Genomic DNA, 10,091 nt, shown 5'->3' with positions numbered 1-10,091 from the left:
CCAATTGCCTCTTTGAGTTTTTTTTTTCTTAACTGGAAGAATTATCAAGGTAATTTGAGTTTTCACAGAAGCCATCTATAGTAGAACCACTTTAATATCAGGAATATTGGGAGCAAAGATGGTAAATAAAATGTTGCCATTATCAGTAAACAGATGTCACAGTCATCAGCGATTACAGCCCTCCAACCTGAGCTGGTGAGCCCTGAGAAAGGAAAGAATACCTACCATCTAGGAGAAGGCAATGGCAAGCCACTCCAGTCCTCTTGCCTAGAAAACCCCATGGATGGAGGAGCCTGGTGGGCTGCAGTCCGTGGGGTCGCTAAGGGTCGGACACGACGGAGCGACTTCACTTTCACTTTCACACATTGGAGAAGGAAATGGCAACCCACTCCAGTGTTCCTGCCTGGAGAATCCCAGGGACGGGGGAGCCTGGTGGGCTTCTGTCTATGGGGTCACACAGAGTCGGACACGACTGAGGTGACTTAGCAGCAGCAGCAGCAGCTATTAGTCTGCAGCCACTCCCTGTGGTGAGCCCTGAGGAAACTCAGGATATGCGAACACAGGATACTAGCCCCAGGGAAGTGAAGTGAGGTGAAAGTTGCTCATTCGTGTCCGGCTCTTTGCGATCCCATGGACCATACAGTTCATGGAATTCTCCAGGCCAGGATACTGGTGTAGGTAGTCTTTCCCTTCTCCAGGGGATCTTCCCAACCCAGGGATCAAAGCCCCAGGGAGCTGACTTGCATATTAAAGGAATGATTTCACTGAGTCTAGACTCTTGCATCTTCCCATACAAAATAAAGTGCTAAATTCCTTGAGATATCGAACTCCGGGAGTTGGTGATGGACAGGGAGGCCTGGCATGCTGTGATTCATGGGATCACAAAGAGTCAGACACGACTGAGCAACTGAACTGAATATTCTTGATATTCAGACTACCTGGCCTTTATTGCAAGACTTCTATATAACCTGGCTCCTCCCCTTGCCTTCTTGGAGCAGTTCTCTCAGGATTACTTGAGATGCTGCCTCCCAGGCTTGAAGTCCTAAAAATTCCCACTGAATGAAATATAACTCTCAACTTTCAGGTTGTGAATAATTTTCTATTTGAAAGATATTACCACATTATTATGCTTTCTGAGAAAGATCAGAAAATCACTATAACATGTCATACCTCAGCAAATTGCTTTAGTTATGTTTTCTCATGTCTCATTTACTTCTAAACATCTGTCTTAAATATTTTTATATAAAGGAGGATAAAGACAAATACATATATGTGAATTATGAGCCTTTTTTAAAAAAACATTGATTTGGTTAATTTGTGACATTTTACTCTTATTTCAATAACCTTTCCTGATGGACAAACAAATCTAAAGATCAACAATTAGTCCTACAGAATTATTATAGAGAATATGTTAATGGCTTCTTCCTTTCCAGTACTCAGAGAACCCTTAGTGGCTAGGAAGCTCAAATTTTGTATAAATATATACTTCAAGCAAAAGGTAATGAAAAGCTGCAGCTTCTTAGAGTTTTTTCCTCATCTCAGAGGTCCTTCCTAATCATTTCTAGAAGATCTGAGAAAACTGAAGTTTTCCAAATATGTTAGAAGTAAAACCTCTTCCTGAAGTGTTTGAAGTTGGAAGAAGCAAATAAGTGTAAGATCTCAGAGTCTAGTTCATTGATTTATTTGACAGATTTTATAGCACTCACTATGGGCCTGCCTCTGAGGTACAACCCCCTTTGTGGAGTTTCAATCTAGAGAGGAAGATGGACATTTATCAGAGTCATACAAATAAATGCAAAGTTGCTGTTCTAAATACTGGTATACCTTGAAGGCTCTGAAAATATGACAGGTTCTAGGACCTTTGGCCCACTGCTTTTCAAACTCTAATGTACATGTGTGTGGGAGGTGAAAGTGAAAGTCGCTCAGTCATGTCTGATTCTTGCAACCCAATGGACTATACAAGTCCATGGAATTCTCCAGGCCAGAATACTGGAGTGGGTAGCCTTTCCCTTCTCCAGGGGTCAAACCCAGGTCTCCTGCATTGCAGGCAGATTCATTACCAGCTGAACTACCAGGGAAGCCCAATCCTGTTAAAAATTCAGCTTGATTTGGGAATCTGAAGTGGGGCTTGTGATTTTGCATTTCTTACCAGCTCCCGGGTGATGCCCATGTTCCTGGTGTTGGAATCAAATTTGGATTACAAGCCCTTACTGATAATACACTGGGTTGGGGGCGGGGGTGGCTAGGGCCTTCATCTCTGTTAACATTCATTGTTGGAAGGTATAAAGGACCATGGTAGCAAGATGTATATTCACAAATATTCACTTAGTTCCACTGCATTATTTCCTTCAAGAAACTTTAGAGACTCAACAAATAGAGAATATCAATTAAGTAGAGAAATATTGGGGCAGGAGGAGAAGGGGACGACAGAAGATGAGATGGCTGGATGGCATCACCAACTCGATGCACATGAGTTTGAGTAAACTCCAGGAGTTGGTGATGGACAGGGAGGCCTGGCAGGCTGCAATTCATGGGGTCGCAAAGAGTCGGACACGACTGAGCGACTGAACTGAACTGAAATATTTTAAAAACATGGATATCATAGCATGATCACTAAAATGAAAAAAAAATGATCAAAATACTCAACAGCAGAATTTAGCTGGTAGAATAAATAGTCAATTTGAAGACTGGTCAGTTGAGATTTTCCAATTTGAGGAAAAGAAAGATACAGCTTAAGTAAGGATAAACAATAGACTTGAGATCAAAAGGATACAGAAAAGTTGAAAAGTTCTATAAACCAACCAGCACACATGGATGCATGCAAAGTCACTTCAGTTGTGTCTGACTTCTGTGCAACACTATGGACTGTAGCCCTCCCAGTTCCTCAGTCCATAGACTTCTCCAGACAAGAATACTGGAGTGGGTTGCCATACATTCCTTCAGGGGATCTTCCCAAACCAGGGATCGAATCCATGTCTCTTACTCTCCTTCATTGGCAGGTGGGTTCTTCACCACTAGCACCACCTGGCGGAGAAGGCAATGGCAAGCCACTCCAGTACTCTTGCCTGGAGAATCCCATGGATGGAGGAGCCTGGTGGGCGGCAGTCCATGGGGTCGCTAGGGGTCGGACACGACTGTACGACTTCACTTTCACTTTTCACTTTCACACATTGGAGAAGGAAATGGCAACCCACTCCAGTGTTCTTGCCTGGAGAATCCCAGGGACGGGGGAGCCTGGTGGACTTCCATCTATGGGGTCACACAGAGTGGGACATGACTGAAGTGACTTAGCAGCAGCAGCACCACCTGGGAAGCCCAAACCAACCAGACCAAATATCTATGGAACACTCCACTGAACACAAGAATATATGTTTATTTCAAATGCATAGAGATGTCGACAGACATAAATTAGGCCATAAGACACTATCTGAAATTTAAAAGGCTTGAAATTATACAAAATAGGTCCTTCCAGCACAGTGGATGAAATCAGAAATCAGTAACAAAGGAAAATATGAGAAGTTCACAAATATGTGGAAACTAAGCAATATGCTTCTAAACAATGGCTAAAAGAAGAAATCACAAGGAAATTAAATATTTTGAGACTAATAAAAATGAAAATATTCCAAGATGTATGGGATAAACTAAACCCTTGTTAGAAGTAGTTTATATTCATAAACGCCTATGTTAAAAAAGAACCTTATAAAACTAGGAAGAACAAATTAAATCACAGTAAGCAAGAGGAATATGCCAGCAAATTTGGAAAACTCAGCAGTGGCCACAGGACTGGAAAAGGTCAGTCTTCATTCCAATCCCAAAGAAAGGCAATGCCAAAGAATGCTCAAACTACCGCACAATTGCACTCATCTCACACGCTAGTAAAGTCATGCTCAAAATTCTCCAAGCCAGGCTTCAGCAATATGTGAACCGTGAACTCCCAGATGTTCAAGCAGGTTTTAGAAAAGGCAGAGGCACCAGAGATCAAATTGCCAACATCCGCTGGATCATGGAGAAAGCAAGAGAGTTCCAGAAAAACATCTATTTCTGCTTCATTGACTATGCCAAAGCCTTTGACTGTGTGGATCACAATAAACTGTGGAAAATTCTTAAAGAGATGGGAATCCCAGACCACCTGACCTGCCTCTTGAGAAACCTGTATGCAGGTCAGGAAGCAACAGTCAGAACTGTACATGGAACAACGGACTGGTTCCAAATAGGAAAAGGAGTATGTCAAGGTTGTATATTGTCACCCTGCTTATTTAACTTATATGCAGAGTACATCATGAGGAATGCTGGGCTGGAAGAAGCACAAATCAAGATTGCCGGGAGAAATATCAATAACCTCAGATATGCAGATGACACTACCCTTATGGCAGAAAGTGAAGAGAAACTAAAAAGCCTCTTGTTGAAAGTGAAAGAGGAGAGTGAAAAGGTTGGCTTGAAGCTCAACATTCAGAAAATGAAGATCATGGCATCTTGTCCCATCACTTCATGGGAAATAGATGGAAAAACAGTGGAAACAGTGTTAGACTTTACTTTTTTGGGCTCTAAAATCACTTCGGATGCTGATTGCAGCCATGAAATTAAAAGACGCTTACTCCTTGGAAGGAAAGTTATGACCAACCTTGATAGTATATTAAAAAGCAGAGACATTATTTTGCCAACAACGGTCCATCTAGTCAAGGCTATGGTTTTTCCCATGGTCATGTATGGATGTGAGAGTTGGACTGTGAAGAAAGCTGATCGCTGAAGAATTGATGCTTTTGAACTGTGGTGTTGGAGAAGACTCTTGGGAGTCCCTTGGACTGCAAGGAGATCCAACCAGTACATTCTAAAGGAGATCAATCCTGAGTGTTCATTGGAAGGACTGATGCTAAAGCTGAAACTGCAATACTTTGGCCACTTCATGTGACAAGTTGACTCACTGGAAAAGACTCTGATGCTGGGAAAGGTTGGGGGCGGGAGGAGAAGGGGACGACCGAGAATGAGATGGCTGAATGGCATCACCGACTCTATGGACATGAGTTTGAGTGAACTCCGGGAGTTGGTGATGGACAGGGAGGCCTGGCGTGCTGTGATTCATGGGGTCACGGAGAGTCGGACACGACTGAGTGACTGAACTGAACTGAAGCAAGAGGAAGGAAAATAAAAATTAGAGCAGAAAAAAATGAAATAAAAACAATACAGAAAATTGAAACTAAAAGTTGGTTCTTTGAAAAGATGAATTAAAATGTATGCACTATAGATAGAGTGAAAAAGAGAAAAAAAACACTTAAATGAACAAAATCAGGAATAAAAGAGGGGACATCATCACTGACCTTATAGAAATACAAAGGATTTTAAAGGATACTATGAACAACTTATGTCAATGAACTAAGATAACCTAGATGACATAGAGTCTTAGACAAAAACTATTGAAAGTGCATCAAGAAGAAATAGAAACTTGAACAGACATTGCAAGTAAATGGAATGAGCTAATAATGCAAAATGTTTCACAACTGAAAGAAAATGCCCAAGCAAAGCAATGAAGCAAACTGAATATTTAAGAATTAATACTAACCAACAACAAAACTAAGTATTCATGAACTCTATATGGAGGAGGATACACTTTCCATATATAGAATATCCACCCTATCTATCCATATAGAATATCCATATATAGAATATTTCAGACATTACCACCATCTTAACAATATTAAGTCTTTCATGAATAAGGGATGCAACAAAGGCAGTGCTCAGGTACTGCACTAAACACAGTAAATAGTGAAAAGATCTCAAATCAATGTCGTTGTTTAGTTGTTAAGTCATGTCCAACTCTTGTGACACCATGGACTGTAGCCTGCCAGGCTTCTCTGTCCATGGGATTTCCCAGACAAGAATACCAGAGTGGATTGCCATTTCTTTATCTGGGGGATCTTCCTTACCTAGGGATTGAACCCACGTCTCCTGTATTGGCAAGCAGATTCTTTACTGCTGAGCCAGCCAAAAGATGCAAATTAAACTTAAAAACAGCAGGAGGAAGAAAATATATATGAATGAAAATGAAACAGAGAAAACCCAGAGAATCAACAAAAGTAAAAATTTGTTCTTTGAAAGGATCAACAAAAATTAGAAACCGTTAGCTAGACAACCAAAAAAAGCTCTAAATATCTACAATCAGGAATGAAACAGGTTGTTACCACTAACCTGACAAAAATAAAAATTATAAGAGAATGTTACGAACAATTATTGTCTTTTAGTTAACGAGTTAGTTAACAGTTAATGAGTTAGATATTCTAACTGAAAAAAACAAATTCCTACGAATTGGGGGGAAAAAATAACGCCTCAAGAAAACAAAATCTCAACAGGCTTATTACAAGTAAAGAGAATGAAAGTGAAACTGAAGTCGCTCAATCATATCTGATTCTTTGCAACCCCATGAACTGTAGCCTACCAGGCTTCTCCGTCCATGGGGTTTTCCAGGCAAGAATACTGGAGTGGGTTGCCATTTCCTTCTCCAGGGGATCTTCCCGACCCAGGGATTGAACCCAGGTCTCCTGCATTGTAGGCAGATGCTTTACCGTCTGAGCCACCAGGGAAGTCCAAAGAGAATGAAGCAGTAATGAAAACCACCCAACAAAGAAAACTCCAGGACCACCTAAATGTCTTCACTAGTAAATTCTACCAAAATTTAAAGAATTAACTTCAATTCTTTTCAAACTCTACCAAGAAATAGAGCATGAGGGACAGTTCCTAACTCAGTCTATAAGGCCAGCCTTACTAATACAAAACTAGATAAAGATATAACAAGAAAAGAAAATACAGTTGACTCAAACAACTTGGGTTTGAACTATTGGAGTCTACTTATACGTGGATTTTTTTTTCCAATAAATACCACAGTACATGACCCTCAGTTTGGTTAAATCCATGGATACAGAACCACTTTATAGTGGGAGGGTCAACTATGAAGTGATGCTCAGATTTTCATTCTCCTCAGGGGGTGAGTGCCATTAATCCCTACATTGTTCAAGTGTCAACTGTATACATCAGTACCCTTTATGAGTACAAGTACAGATATCTTCAACAAAATACTAGCAAACTGAATCCAAAAGCACATTCCAAAGATTCTATGTCATGACGGGATTTATGCCAGAAAGGCAAGGATTTATGCAAGGAAGGGAAAAGTGGTTCAAAATAAGACAATCACTCATTCAACATTTTACTGGATGGTCTAGTTAATGCAATTAGACAACAAGAAGAAATAAAATGTATTGGAAAGGAAGAAGTAAAACTGGTGCTGAAAACTAGGAATTCAGGAAATCACGGTAAATTGCAGGCTTCACCTGGCTGCGGCTTGAAGCCCCTAACTTCTTGCATTCTTTGTCTTGCTCTCCCCTTTGCTTTCTTTTCAAGATAATGCTAGGTGTAATCTGTCTGCTCACAGCATTATGGCTCCCCGCAACAACACTGTGGCTGGCAAGGGAACCCCCAGACCTTGAGGATTCAAATAATGGCTGGGGGACAGCTAACACTGTCCTCTGGGACATGGTGGAAATGCGATTTCTGAACCCAAGCGCTCTCTCTCGTTCTTTCACTGTCCCATCTGGAACCCTCCACTATTCTCTTCTTTCCCACCTGACTCATACAAGCAGGTCTCTTTCCACGTTTTATCTGCTAGCCCTTTTAGGGAAGGAGTTTAGGATGTCATTCCTAAACTGCAGCCCCACCACTGTCAAACCCAGTACTGTCTGTGTCAGACAGATTCCATTCTATCTAAGCTGCCAGGCAGATAGGGCAAAGGATTTGGGGTTCTTCTGCTGTCTAGTCTCTCATTTCACTCAGGCCTCAGAAATTTACTATGACAATTTCTCTCTTAGCCTGCAAGCCTTAGACCCTGTGCCATCTTCCACACTGCTGGGTGCTGCACTTAGCCACTCAGTCCTGTCTGACTCTTTGTAACCCCATGGACTCTAGCCCGCCAGGCTCCTCTGTCCATGGGGATTCTCCAGGCAAGAATAGTGCAGTGGGTTGCCATGCCCTCATCCAGGGGATCTTCCCAAGCCAGGGATCGAGTCCAGGTCTCCCACATTGCAGGCAGACTCTTTACCATCTGAGACACCAGGGAAGCCCATCTTCCATAGTGCCTAGCTCCAATTTCTCCAAGGGTTCCTCTTTGCAGCCATTGGACTCCCTTCACCCCAGGCCTTGGCAGCCTACACACTGCTATGGTTTATCAGGCTGACCACTACCCAGAAGCCTAAGTTACAAACTCAGTGGATGCTTAGTCATGAGGAATTCACCCCAGTGGGCATGCATGAGTGGGTGCTAAGTCACTCAGTTGTGTCCGATTCTATAGACTCCATGGACCAAAGTCAATCACTGGGAGAGTACAGGATGCCTGAAACCCCATCAGATTCAAAGGGAATTTGGGGAACACCGTGAAATCCAGGTTACGGCTTCCTGGTAAATGTTTCTGAGACAATGGATTCCATTCTAGGAGTGCTCTCTTGTTCTCAGGCGTAGGTTACTCAACATGGGAGGAGCCTCCTCTGAGCCAGAAGAAACACCTCTGTGTATACTTACATACAGTGTGCACTTGAGAATCCGAATTTTTGACCTGACACCAGTGACAAAGAAAGAGGTAATGCACAGTGGGATGGAGGCTACCTTAGAGCAGCAGTGGAGGACACAATGAAGAGTCCATCCATTGTTGGAGTCCTATGCACAGATTCACAATGGCTCAGTCTGGGCTGCCTCAGAACCCTGTCAGGTGAGCATGCTGGGGTGACACCTATTTTAGCCCGGCAAGCAGCTGAGCTAACCTCAGACCACTGATATTCCTGTGGTATGTCTAGAATTAGATAATGGGAAAATTAGAAACACCATGTCATCACACTGGCAGTGCACAAAATGGCCTCTTGATGACTCATACCGGTTCTCCAGCATCCTGTCATAGGGACTCAGTCATACTTATGTTAATTATCTTCTAGAACTATTAGAGTTCCAGTAATTAGACCATTCATGTAATATGCACTGGGCACTTTTCTATTAATTTTAGAGTAAGCTGCTTTTTGACATTCTGTGGATTGAAATACTATCAATATTTATGAAATACTAGTTAAAGAAAGTATCATGTTTTGAAGCAGCAGGTTTAGGTCACCTTTTATACAGAGTTTTGTTATGTTTAATAAGCCTGGTTGGAGGCAGGGAAAAGAATTGGAATTTTTTTTTTTTAACTGAAGGGCTAAAAAAAGGAAAAACTTAAATTCTATTGTAGCAATGCCTGGCCTTTGTGTAAGTTGGAGGATGGAGAAAAATGGCATAAAAACGGGTCTCTAAAGTACAATATTGGCGAAGAATTGATGCTTTTGAACTGTGGTGTTGGAGAAGACTCTTGAGAGTCCCTTGGACTGCAAGGAGATCCAGCCAGTCCATCCTAAAGGAGATCAGTCCTGGGTATTCATTGGAAGGACTGATGCTAAAGCTGAAACTCCAATACTTTGGCCACCTCATGTGAAGGTTGACTCATTGGAAAAGACTCTGATGCTGGGAGGGATTGGGGGCAGGAGAAGGGGCAACAGAGGATGAGATGGCTGGATGGCATCACTGACTCGATGGACGTGAGTTTGAGTAAACTCTGGGAGTTGGTGATGGACAGGGAGGCCTGGCGTGCTGCGATTCATGGGGTCACAAAGAGTCGGACACGACTGAGCGACTGAACTGACTGACTGAAAATACAATATCATTCTGCAATTGGATCTTTATTGTTGCAGGATGGGAGAGTGGAGTGAGAGTCCCTATATGCAGGCTTTTGTGGTCCTTACCAAAATCCTGCCTGATATAACTCTTGTAATTTAAAACTTGGAGGACCATAAGACTCTCCTGACACTTTATATGATCCTCTTCTAAGCTCTCCTGTCTCTCGGAGGGAAAACCCAGCTCCTCCTCCTTCTGACATAACCCTTACTTCTCCAGAGGCACCTACTTCTCCTGATCCCTCTGATTAGTCTCGGACTCCACTTTCCTATGTTCCTCCATAACCTCTGTTATCCCAAGAAACAGAGACTAGTTCCTCTGGAGTAACTCTCATTGGAGTTCCTATCACTCAGGATCCT

General features: G+C 42.2%; 1 pseudogene; it reads left to right on the top strand.

Annotated features, from left to right (window-relative positions):
- The first annotated feature begins 8,632 nt into the window (after window positions 1-8,632).
- LOC148777805 (ragulator complex protein LAMTOR5 pseudogene) lies at window positions 8,633-9,125 on the top strand (annotated as a pseudogene).
- The last annotated feature ends 966 nt before the right edge of the window (window positions 9,126-10,091 follow it).

The sequence above is a fragment of the Moschus berezovskii genome, chromosome 5, assembly GCF_049115385.1.
Source record: "Moschus berezovskii isolate FMDL1 chromosome 5, NW_MosBer_1.0, whole genome shotgun sequence".
NCBI classification, from domain to species: Eukaryota; Metazoa; Chordata; class Mammalia; order Artiodactyla; family Moschidae; genus Moschus; species Moschus berezovskii.
Note: the sequence above shows the minus strand (reverse complement) of the source record. Positions and strands in the feature narration are given on the sequence as shown.